Consider the following 12982-nt stretch of genomic DNA (forward strand, 5'->3'; position numbering starts at 1 on the left):
AGAAAGAGAATGGAAATCACTAAAGAAAGTTGCGAAAGCTCCAAAAAGCCCAGAACCAATGGAAATAGCACAGAAAAATAGATTTGAAAATTTGGAGCCGGAAGCTAACGCCGAAGGTGACGAAGCGAAAATTGAAGAACCCCCCCCCCCATAGTTTTCCAGCAAGCAAAAATCGAATGGATAACAATCGAAAAAGAACGAACTCAGAAAAATTTGCAAAGAAGAAATACACTGACTACCAATACGTATTTGGACACCTGTGATAGAAAAGAAAAACTAACTTTATTCAAAATCAATAGTTGGTAGAGCCTCCACGAGAGGTAATTACAGCGGGGACCCTCCGGGGCATACTTTCCACAAGTCTGTATGACAGCTAGTGGTATTTTCTTCCACTCGGCGTGGAGAAGACATAGAAGTTCCTTCACCGATTTTGCACGGGTAGTACACCCCTGAATTCGGCGATGCAACTCATCCCAGAGGTTCTCGATAGGGTTCAGGTCTGGACTCTGGGCAGGCCAGTCCATTCGATGAACTCCATTGGCACCATACCAAGCCTTCGTTAACGTCGAAACATGACAACTGGCATTGTTGTCCTGAAAGTAACAGGGATCCAACCCGTAAAACTGCCACAAAGTAGGAAGCAAATTGTCATGCAAAATAGTGCAGTGGGCATCGGAGTTGAGCTTACCATGAATGGGGACCAAGGGTCCCAGCCCATATCAGGAGAAACACTCCCAGACCATAATTCAACCTCCGCCGAACTTTACTGTTGGCACAATGCTTTCTGGCAGGAGAAGTTCTCCAGGTAGACGCCAGACACAGACCCTGCCATCCGAACGGTAAAGGGTGAACCTTGATTCGTAACTCCAAAGAACCCGTTTCCACTAATCTACGGTCCAATTTCGATGTGCTTTGCACCACATTAACCGAGTAGCGCGGTTGGACTTTGTGATCAAAGGCTTATGGGCAGCAGCACGACCATGAAAACCAAGCAGATGTGCTTCCTTACGAATGGTGTTCACTGAAACAATACTTCCGGATGCCTGTTGAAACTCCTCGCGGATGAGGGCCATCGGTTGGGTGCGGTTCTTCCGAATTTCTCTGAACAGCACTCGTCGGTCTCTATCCCCCAGTTTCGTTGGTCTGCCGACTCGGGGCACATTCTGACAATCACCCCTCCCCTTCCACTGCTTAATCACATAGGTCACTGTCGATACTGGGTACTTCAGATCGCTAGATATGTCCCTTAAGGATCGGCCACATTTGTGATACCCGATAATTGTACCTTTCTCGAAGTCAGAGAGCTCCGAACTGCGAGGCATCTTGCATGCGACTAAAGCCGATGCTGTTTCCTACACGATATATACCGGCGGAGTCCGTGGCGTACCTTGGGACCGCAGATATCGTCATTTGCATAGGTGTCCAAATACTTATTGGTAGTCAGTGTAGAAGCCAATCTGAAAACGGATTCAATTTTCGTGCATGTAATAAATGAACTTTATCTTATTTTTCAAAAAACTTCAAATTTTTCAACTTTTCCTTCATTTCATACCTTCCTGTCTCATGATGCTTCCGTCGGGGTCGACTGGCCTTGACCATTCAACTTTCGACAATTAGAGAGAAGGAGAAGAAATGTATTGCTTGACTTCGAGGCTTTTGCCTCCACGACCATGACTCTCTCGCCTGCGGGCGGGGTGCTAAGCGCACCTTTGATTTATCTAACAAAAAACGAGGGTCCTTCGGCCTTAATTTTAGTTATAGGTAAAAGAACTTCCTACCCCCTCACGATCAGATCTTAAATTAGGCCAGTGCTTCTTAGTTTTTGTAATAAATCATAATTCTAGCCGGAACGCAAAGGTGCCCTGAATAAGAAGGCTGCGGCACTTCTTTTATGTTACTGAATAACAATTTCAGTAGAAATTTTATCTCGAAAATTCTATTTTAACAATAAAATTATTTTAAAAATCGTTTATTAAATTTCAATTTATCTCTTCCCATTTTATTTAATTACTTCAATCTTTAATTATTTCAATTAATAACAATTAATTATCAATTAAATTATAATTAAATAGCTATTAATTTTGATAATATAAACTATTTTATTTTAAAATTATTAATGAGTTTAATAGTCATTTTATTTATTTATTTACTCTTGTTCCTCTTTGCTGACGGTCTTCCATAGGGCTCCGGCACTTCTAATCTTAGAAATTAAGCCCTGGAATATACGTTTTGAGAAATCAAATGAGATTTTATATGAATGTAAATTAAAATGAATGTAATGGTTACTATACACTTCCGCAAACACTGAATAATATGATTTATTTTTGCCAAAACTGACTTTAGAAGTTTTTAGTGCTGTAAAACTTCTGTTTCGACATCATAAGTCAGTATATTGTATATCCGTTTCACATAAATTTTAAGTTTTAAATTTGCCTTTTCAAAAGGAAATGCGACCTTCAATGATTCTAAAGATTATAATTTAAATTTATATTATATATTTGTTCAATCAGTCATTTTTAATTACTCTACATCTAAAGATTGAATGGTATGAACTGCAGATTTTCGTCAAATATTCACTCTACATTTTAGATAACAATATTGTTACTAGTTTCACATTGTTGTCAGTTATGACGTCATTAGCAATTGCGTGACATCATTGTAATTTAGTTTTTGCAGCATGGTGCTACTTAAGCTATGGATTGGTATGGCCGCTTGTGGTGAGAGAGGATCTGTTTGTGTTGAGTGGTTGATGAAATTATTTGCTGTACCCTGTCATGTGTTTATCAGTTGATTGAAATAGCTAAAGGTTTAATATTTGACATTTATTTTTTATTCGAGTTTCATGCTTCCTTTGAAATGTGTCATGCATGTTTATATTGCTTTGCTTCCGATGAGGATAGTGCACGTTTTACGGATTTTAAGACAGTTGATGTTTGTAATCAGGTGAAAGAGTAGTAAAATTCTATTTATCGTAATTATTTGATTGTTATGTATATTAGATCTGTCACATTTGTTGCCTATCCTATCATGAAGGCGCGTGGTTGGAAAAAAGTTTCTCATTCAAGGCTGCAGTTTCTAGGTTCTTGATTTTATGGTAAGCAGTTTCTTTCATTTGTAAGAAATGTCGATACTTTTACATGTATTATATGCGAAGTATTATTTTAAATTTAAGTGATTATTTGATTTATATAGTTTAAATGTGTTTCTTTGCTGTCTAGTTTATGTTTCTTGTGACACCCTTTAATGTACATTAAATTAATCTCTCAGTCGGTGAATTTTATCTTATTGTTCCCACCCATACCATGTTCGTATTTGTACCAGTATTCGAATTCGAGACATTTGTATTAAAATTTAAAAAAAGCTGTTGTAGTAATATGTTTATTTAAAATAGGCAGTAGCATAGAAGCCTATTGTAGTACTATCTTTAGTAGTATGTTTATTAAAATAGAAAATGACTATGGACTTTTTCATATATGAAAAAGAAGAATTAATAAGTGGAGAAGTATTTCTGTGACTTTTGAATGTAATATAATCATGTTCCAAAAACTTATTGAAACGGAAAGCTTCTCAAAATGTGCAAATTGTACAATAGCCCATTTTTCTGCCAAGAATCAGGTATATTATATAAAAAAATTATAAGGAAATCTTATGTTTAACTAATTGTAATCTTTATTTACATCCTGAGAAAATTAATTATTACATTTAGTGTATTTTTATAAAATTGCTAATTACTTTAGATGACATTAATTTCTTTCTAAGTAAGGTAGTGTTAGTTTAAATAAATTAATCTGTTTTTAAATATTTTTATGCTAAAAAAACCTGTAAATAGTATAGTAAGGATTGTGGAATTTTCAGTTTAAATTATATAATGTCACGGGGATCATTTTGTTATATGGTGAAACATGAGATTCATATGCGTTACGATGATTCAGTAATTATGATGATGTGTTACAATGCTTTCCTTCTCAACTTGCAAGTTGAATATTGGCCTATTGTCTACCATGGTACAGTATTGAGCTCTAGTGTAGAATTGGGTGCCCCTTCGATGAGCGATAATTTTTTTTTTTGAATTTTGGCGATGAAACTTCATTTCTGGTTACCATGATAGTTTAAACTTTGTTTTAGCTTCCTGATTTTTTTGAAAAATGAAAATAGATTGATGTGTACATGGACAAATTTAAGACAGTGTGCAGTGCCTAGTTTGGGCAAATCTGGGTTGTTTTTTTAAGTGAAAACAGACCAATATGTACATGGACACAGAGTTTGTGCAATTCATTGACTTTTTATTTTGGTTTTGTGTAGCGGCCATCTTGAAATTGTGCCTTCCTGGCACCGATCTTGGCGTAAAAAAATAATCGCCCAAAACAAGGGGCACCCAATTGCAAACTTTTACCCAGTATTGCATGTTTCAGGTGGTTCTGTGGCAAAATTCATCTTATTGCTATTAACTTTTATCTTTCCGATTTCATTGTCTCTTTCCCCCCTCTTTTATAATTAATCTGCAAATTCTGGGAAAAAATAAAAAGAATATGAAAGCATGCCAGTAATTGTTCTGCATCATTTAAAAAAATTCACGAAATTTTTCTCTCAATTTCAGTATTTCATATGTTTTGTATTGTTGCTTTTAAAGAACAATACAAAACATATGAAATACTTTGTTGCTTTTAAAGAACAATACTTTTATGAACTTGCAAAGAGAGTCGTTTTGAGTTTTTGAATGATTTTCATTAAATATTTTGTATTCCAATTTGAGATTTTTTAATGTTACTTTTTAATGAACTTCTTACCTGCAAATCATTTGACAATTAAGTCTGTGATGTTAGGATTTGGAGATAATTAAATAAGCAGTTACATATATTTAATAAATATTTAATCATTTCCATTCATTAATTGTACTTTTAAAATGATATATATGATTGGCATATCAATTCATGGTAAAGGGTGTAGTAATTCCTTGTTGTGATAAAATACAATTAAAACTGCTATGATTACTGTTTACAAATTAAGAGTCTTGAGAGGTCTTTATTATTATTAATATTATTTATTTAATTTGCTAAATTTAAGGTTAATGTTAAAGGACTACTAATATTGGTTGTGTGATGAGATGGGAGAGTAAATAATTGTGATATTAGGAACTACTCTGATATGCACCTGGCAAGAAACTCCACGGTGCCATATTACTATCTAAATTTTTTGTCTACATTTTGAACTTTAAGCCTAAAATATCTCCAAAAATGCGGTTTTCATACATGCAAAAAACATGTTTTAAACACACAATTTAAGCTAAAAATTCAAAATAAAAACAAAAAAATTTAGATAGCAAAAACGTAAAGTTTCTAACCAAACATATTTGTCAAGAATCCATGTACACAGTGATATGTTTTAACTTAAAAAAAAAATCTAAGAATTACTAAATCTAGGCAGCGAAAGAATCTACGAGCTACCCACACTTCGCTCTAATAAATTAACATAACAACAGTAAATTTCAAAGAATACCATGTACACAGCATCCTGTTTAAACTTAAAAAGACATCTACAAATTGCACAATCTAGGCATTGCACACAAATAAACAAAATAAACTAACTAAAATTACAAACAGTTCAAAAAAACAAGAATAACAACAGAAATTAATAGTAAAAAAAACAATGAACATAACATTCTACAAAATAAAAAGAGTAAAATAAAGTGCACTTACCATAATATATTCGTTAATAAAATTTCGCCAGTCACACGTCTGTGAACAAAAGTGCCATGATTTTGCTGTATCACATGTCTTTCTGCGGTTCAAAATTTCGAAAGTAACGATATAAACTTCCTCCAAAGTTAACTTACTACACGAAAACCACGATCCAAATCTTAAACTCTGCTGACAGCCACATACTTTGCCAGCAACCATTTGACTGCAAATCCACACAAGAACTATCAAAAACGCCCTTCTTCGTCCGAGTTCTCATAGCAGCTCCGCATTTCGGACTCTGTTTTAAAAGTCCCACAGAAATTCCAAAAAGACACTTCGATCCTCATAAACACACCAGTGAACAAAAGACTCGTTAACAACTCAAACATCATACCTTTTAATACTAAATTTACTTTCCATACAATCTAAAATACGCGACTGAAATCTTGCCTCCACATCTATCATTGCAACATAGGCCGTTTCAAAGCATGCATGACACGAACCAATGAGCAATTAAGCCACCGCAGCAAAAGAGTTAACTTTCAACGTCAAAAGGGTTGCCATACAAACAACATCGTCCCCAAAAACATTGCCAGATTTGCTGATCTTAGGGCATATATAAGAATAGAGCCTTTTATTGTATTAATATTTATCATGTGATACATTTCTTTGGTTAATCTTCGGATTATGGTAACTCGGCGATTTTTTGGCGAAAATTTGGCAACCAACCCTGCTACAGCAACCTGCTATTTTTTTTGGGCGCCATTTTGTTTTCACGAAGTAAAGGCATGTTTTTTTTTTACTCAACATTTTTTTCCCAACAATCTGCTAGCCGAATTACGCTTATGCTAAAACTTTTATGGGTACAACTGTGATAAACGCCCTAATTTCACCAAATGTGGCGATATGTGTTTTGCGCTGGTTTTTGGCACGATTGCGTGTTGTATGGCAACCATGTCGACGTTGAAAAATCTTTTGGTGGAGTAGTTTAATTGCTAGTTGGTTCGTGTCGTGTGTGTTTTTGAAATGGCCGATGTTGCGATGAAAGACGTGGTGGGAAGGTTTCAGCCGCATATTTTAGATTGTGTGCAGATTAAATTTAGTATGAAAAGGTACGATGTTGGAGTTGTTAACGAGTCTTTTGTTAACGGATGTATTTATGGGGATCGTAGTGTATTTTTGGAATTTCTGTGGGAGTCTGGACTTTTAAAACTGAGTTTGATGTGTCTGAAATGCAGAGCTGATATGAGAACTCGGATGAAAAATGGTATTTCTGATAGACTTGTGTGGGTTTGCAGTAAAATTGTTGCTAATAAAGTATGTGAGTGTCAGCGGAGTTTAAGGTTTGGATCTTGGTTTTCGTGTAGCAAGTTAACGTTGGAGGAAGTTTTCATTGTTACTTTTGAAATTTTGAATCGTAGAAAGGCATGTGATATAGCAAAATCATGGAAGTTTTCTTCACAGACGTTGTGTGACTGGCGAAATTTTATTAACGAATGTATTTTGGACTTTGTATGCTCTGTATCTGAGAAGATAGGGGGGAAAGATATTTCTGCTTTTAAAAGAAGCTTTCATTATGGTAAGTGCATTTTATTTTATTGTTTTTATTTTGTAGAATGTTATATTCATTGTTTTTTTGTATGAATTTCCGTTTTTATTGTTGTTTTTTTGAATTGTCTGAAATTTTAGTTTATTTTCTTGATTTGTTTTTAGTGTAGATTGTGCAATTCGTATATGTTTTTTAAAGTTGAAATAGAATGCTGTGTACATGGTATTCTTTGACATTTATTGTTGTTATGTTAATTTATTAAAGCGAGGTGTGGGTAATTCGTAGATTCGTTCGTTGCCTACAGTGTGCCATTCATAGATGTTTTTTTAAGTTAAAACATGTCGCTGTGTACATGGATTCTTGTCAAATATTTTTGGTTAGAAACTTTACGTTTTTGCTATCTAAATTTTTTGTTTTTGTTTCGGATTTTTAGCTTAAATTGTGTGTTCAAAACGTAGTTTTTGCATTTGCGAAAACCATGTTTTTGGAGACATTTTAGGCTTAAAGTTCGAAATGTAGACAAAAAATTTAGATAGTAATATGGCAGCACGAAGTTTCTCGCCAAAAATATTTGGCGACTTGAGGGCGCATATCAGAGTAGTTCCCTTTCATGGAACAAAAGTGCTTAATCATGACGAAGATTAGGCGCGAAATTGGGAGAAAGTGCAGAATCGCCCACTGCTTGCCGCGTTTTTAAGAATTGCACATACATGGTATCAATATACATGTCGACCTATTTTCACTTAAAAAAAACATCCCAGAATTATACACAAATGGCATTGAGCACACTCTTGACTTTATCCATGTACACTGCTAAAGTCCTAGCTAGTAACCTTTATCGCCTTACCAAAATGTTGTCAAACTACCTGTTACCATATTCCAAAGATTAGCTATTTCTTCCAGCAGTGCTGGGCTATAAGCATGTATATCTGGGCATATTTCATTAAAATTATCAATAACTTTTTTTTAAAAGAGGGTTGTGAAGGAAAAAATTCCAAAATTTTTTGAATTTTTCTCTTAAATTTGGCATGGTTAGATGGTAACTTGATTTTTACATTTGTATTTTGAATACTTCATGGTTATCTGACTCACCAGCGGCCGAGTGGCAAAGTCACTGAAGACTGGTAGTTTGGTCCGAGGTTTGAATCCCATGAACGGGCTGGCTGCATGGGCGTTGTCATGGTTTTCTCTGATGTGCAACATGTATATGTGAGCCAGTTTTCCTTAGAAAGTCCTACGCAGAGGCATTCCCCTTCCCTTAAGCAGATAGCTTTTGTGGCTTTGCCATAATCACATAAAACAAACCACACCATGATTATCTGTATCCTCCACTGAAAAGTTACAAACTTGTTGCTGACTAATTTTGCTGCAATTAATGAAAGGAAACATCCATTTTTAAAATGGTGGCAATCTGAGAATTCCATACAAGAGCAGTCAGGTAATAAAATTGAAAAATCAATAGCAGAACGCTACCTGTTTTGAGAAGTCATTCTTTTTTGTGTTGTTGTTCTCTCTATGCATGCTGCAATCTCTCTGCTTCTCGGCATCACACAACATCAGCATTGCACATCCACGTGTTCTGCTCACATCTAGGTTGGCATATAAGTATTTTGCTTGATATGCTGCTTTGCCTCATGAATACTTTTTTTCAGCTTTTCAGCATGGATATGGATAATCAGAAAGAACCAAACATTGTCATGAATCAGTTAATCAGTTTGTGCTCTAAAGCATCAGTCTGCATAAACTGGCTTTAAGCTAGCATTGGATGCAGAATGAGAATGTTCCAGGTAGCTCTCTTATTTTCTTTACAGTTAGTAAGTTTACTTATTACTTCAAGAAGCGCAGAAAGTAATTTTAGCCGCTGCCATCAATGAGAACACTCATAGTTGACAAACTAAGTTTGCTTGTCAGTTATGAGAATACGTGCAGTCAATCACCTTGCCTAAATATGCGAGTATTGCCGTCACAAGTGCATGCAGTGTTTAGGTGTTTGGCATACAGGAATGGACTAAATAATACATTTGATACACTCAAATGGACCATTTATTTCTCAAACTGTGGACTCGATAACTAAATGTTTAGAATACAAAAATGTCTCTATTCATGATATATTTTGAAGATCACATCAAATAAAAAATATTTTCATCATATTATCAGGGTTGCCACGCTACCAGGAGAACCGGGAAAAGTCAGGGAATTTAAGTATTTGTGTCAAAATCTGGAAAAGTCAGGGAAGTTCATACAACGATCCCGCCCAAAAAAGCGATTTTTGCGCCGACGTCGGAAGAGGTAACTTTTTTGGCGAATTATGTATCACGTTTCGGGTAGCTGGCATAGAGCCAATTTTCGCAGCTCCAATTTGATTGTCTTTTAGAAGGGCAAAGCAACTTTCCCGCAACTTTTGGTTTCCAATATTCTCGAGAATCGCATGTGCAGTGCATGAACTAAAGAAAGTACCTGTTCTCGTATAAAACAAAATGGGTTTAATCCTAGTATACGGTACCATGGAGGTTAGAATCAAAGAATATGTATTGTAAAGAAGGAAAACCTCTCTGCAACAGACGTGGCTATGGCTCAATTCCATCATAGAGGGAAAACAGCTGTGCATGTCTGATATATCTGTTGCCAAAGCTCGAAACCGGTGTCGAAGTTCGAAGGTCACGTTATCAAGAGTTCATAAAATGAATATCGTTTAAAATTTCTTTAACCACTTGCGCTAAAAAGACGTGACACGCACGTCAAGATGCTTTTGTCTCAAACCGCGAGCGACGTGAACACCACGTCGATAAGCATTTATCGCAAAAATGAAAATAACGTGGTGCACACGTCGCCTAACAATGAGATTGTTTATTTCTCGAGTTACAGTCTGGATTGCACTCGCAGATGCGGAGCGGCGTAAATGAGACACTTTACGGCTTGTTATATTCTAGCGCACGGCACCGCAACCGTGAAGTTTAGTCTTAGCGCAAGTGGTTAAACTCTAAAGGAAAAGAAAATATTTTTTGGCGCAAGTAAATTAATTCATGGATTAGTTATTTTCAGGGGGGGGGAAACTACGAAAATCCGTTTTTAAAATTATTGCGAAAAATCCAAGAAGAAACGTCCTTTGATAAAACGTTTCTTCTTGGATTTTTCGCAATAATTTAAAAACGGATTTTCGTAGTTTTCTTTTTGTCAAAGAGCGTTTCTTCTTAACACGTGTTTCTCAATTTCCTGTACACATCGCGGAGAGGGAAATTCTGTCCACCAGGTTCCGTCGCCAAATCCCTTGGCAAATTTTCCCTCCGCATTCTAGGGGCGTAATAGCATTTTACTTGTATGGAACCTTTTCTTCTTTACATAGACGTTCTTTGGTTAGAATAATAATGGGATTTGGCGACATCTTGATGCGCAGTAAACGGGTCATTTTGGTCTTGGCGACAATTTTCAAAATCGTGCCAAAGCCTTACCGTATAGTACTAGAATTTTAGCGCAAAATCTTTTTAAACTTTTTTTTTTTCTTTTTAATAAATACCTTGCCATTTTGCAGTAAAATAAAAAAATAGTAATCAATCATCTAGGCTAGCCATGTAATATAACTATATTCGCTAAAATATCGTTGATTATTCTAATTCAATTTTTAAGTAATTATTTTATGTTATTCATATAATTTAATGTTGCTTCTTCCCTCTAAATTTATTTATTATTAGTAAATAATATTTCCAAATTTCAGGAAATTTTCTCTGGCATAATCCTGAAATTAATTCTAGCAGTATGATGACATACCATCACGAAATTTAATGCACATATTTTTTCCTTATGTATGCTGCGAAATAAATATAAAATACCTCAATTTATTAAAATAGATTTCTTTCTTTCGTTTAGCTGCTGAATATCTGCAAAAAAAGCCTTATTTTATTCCAGATTGGGAAGATTCTAATCTGAATCTTCAGTGGAGAAAACAACATTTATTATAATTATATTTGTGTTTTCAAGTGTTAAGGTCCTTTTAAGAACATACCTCAAGCAAATTAAATTTACCTAAAATCTAACCTAACTATTTAGCATTGTGTTGTGATTTATAAGGACCGGATTAGCCTCGTGTTGAACTGGTGATGATCATGAGTAATAATTAAATAAAACGTACATTTGTTATCCAATATATATATCTTAAATTTTATTATGTTTCTTAAGTGGAAAACTAAACAAAATTATCAAACAAAGTATACCAAGAATAAGTAAGAATAAATGTCCTCTGGGATTTATTGAATAATTAAGTGAATTTGCTACACAATACAAGTAATACCATAATTAATTTACCTCTTAGCACAGTCAACGTACATTACGCGGATAGACTGGAATTTTCTTGAAACACACCTGGAAAAGTCAGGGAATTTCATTCTCCTGTTTGAGTGGCAACCCTGTATTATGATATTTAAGTTTATTGAGCTATGAGCATACTGAAGTGAATTTATTTACTCTTAAAATTGATCTATTATTACTATATTTAAATAATAAAAGACAGAAAATAATTTAAAAGCATAAAAGTTCAGATAGAATCTTGATAGGCATATGTGAACGCATGCATCATATCTGCTTTGACAGTGAATGTGTCAAAAAATGAGGTTTGTATTTTAGTGACTATAAGATGAATTGGTACTTATGTACTGTCACAACTATCGTAGTTGAAATAGCCAAATTTTCAGAAAGTGCCAGACTCTGGCAACCATGCACATATTTATTACAGCAACCATGTTGATAGAAATTGTTTCAGTCAAGCAATCCCACCATTTTCGTATGCATTCTGTTTTGTTGCATTCCAGTTCCAACTGTTTCTATTCACAAATTGTGATATTTTTTGCCTTATACAACTTTGTTTTAAAATATGAGCTTGTGGAATTCACCAGCAATAGAAAAAATTGTGGTAAAAATTTTGGCAGTAATTGAGAATTTTGCTAAAGTTAACAACAAGGAAATGAGTTTTCTAGATAACCGCTCTTGCTGAAGACTGCAGGAAGCAGAGTCTTTGCAATTCTGTGAAATTCTCTGAATTTTTTTAAGTGAAAACAGATTGCTGTATACCTAGGGAGAAGAATGATGAAAAAAAATATTCGAAGAAGAATGTGTTTTATTTTTTAATGTATGACATAATTTTTTTAATAATTCAAATTTGTGTTTTAAATTGCTAAAATTTTCTTTTCCTATGTTGATATTGTTTAGTAAACTTACTATAAATATCGATTTAAAAAGAAGGCACAAAAACAACCAACTTGCATTTGCTAAGTAACTTTTACATTTTCAACTGTGTAGAGTTGCGTGCCTCCAACCTGCACACAACCAAGAGGTGACTGTTGAAACTGGAATTTAGACAGAGTCTTGCTAAGGGTTTAAGTCCCTTTTTATTCAACTTAAGAAATTACAATTGCGTGCTCTTGATGCTCACAAACTACGCCGACCCGACGGTAAAATAAAAATAAGAACCTGAAAAGAAATAATAACAAGACTCTAACTACAAGGCTCTCTAAATGTAACTAACCTCACCGCGTTTTACAATACCACTGCTAATTCAGCAAACTTTGAATATCACGTTGAACGATTAACAATTCTCCGAGGCAAGCACACAGGCCGAAACGCAGGGTTCTTCAATTTCTGGCTAACTACCTCCGCGCTCGTGAAGTAAGAACAGCACATCTCGAACTCGTTTCCTTTCTATTTAACTCAGAATACTTCCGCTGATAATTTGAATCCTTGTGCGTTCTACTAAAATTTACATACT

At 34.7% G+C, this 12982-nt stretch overlaps 1 protein-coding gene across 5 annotated transcripts in view; it reads left to right on the forward strand.

Moving 5' to 3' along the window:
- The first annotated feature begins 2654 nt into the window (after positions 1–2654).
- The window catches only part of enc (R3H domain containing protein encore), a 208844-nt gene continuing 198516 nt past the window's right edge, over positions 2655–12982 (forward strand). For 2 of the 5 annotated variants that reach the window (XR_015038915.1, XM_085809124.1), the window contains exon 1: positions 2655–3094. The gene's annotated coding sequence lies outside the window, so the exon portion shown is untranslated. The remainder of the gene's footprint in view (positions 3095–12982) is intronic. The other 3 variants (XM_085809121.1, XM_085809122.1, XM_085809123.1) reach the window with 2 other exon arrangements.

Source organism: Stegodyphus dumicola, chromosome X2 (genome assembly GCF_044657685.1).
Source record: "Stegodyphus dumicola isolate Sdum_Otavi_A_Nest chromosome X2, ASM4465768v1".
NCBI classification, from domain to species: Eukaryota; Metazoa; Arthropoda; class Arachnida; order Araneae; family Eresidae; genus Stegodyphus; species Stegodyphus dumicola.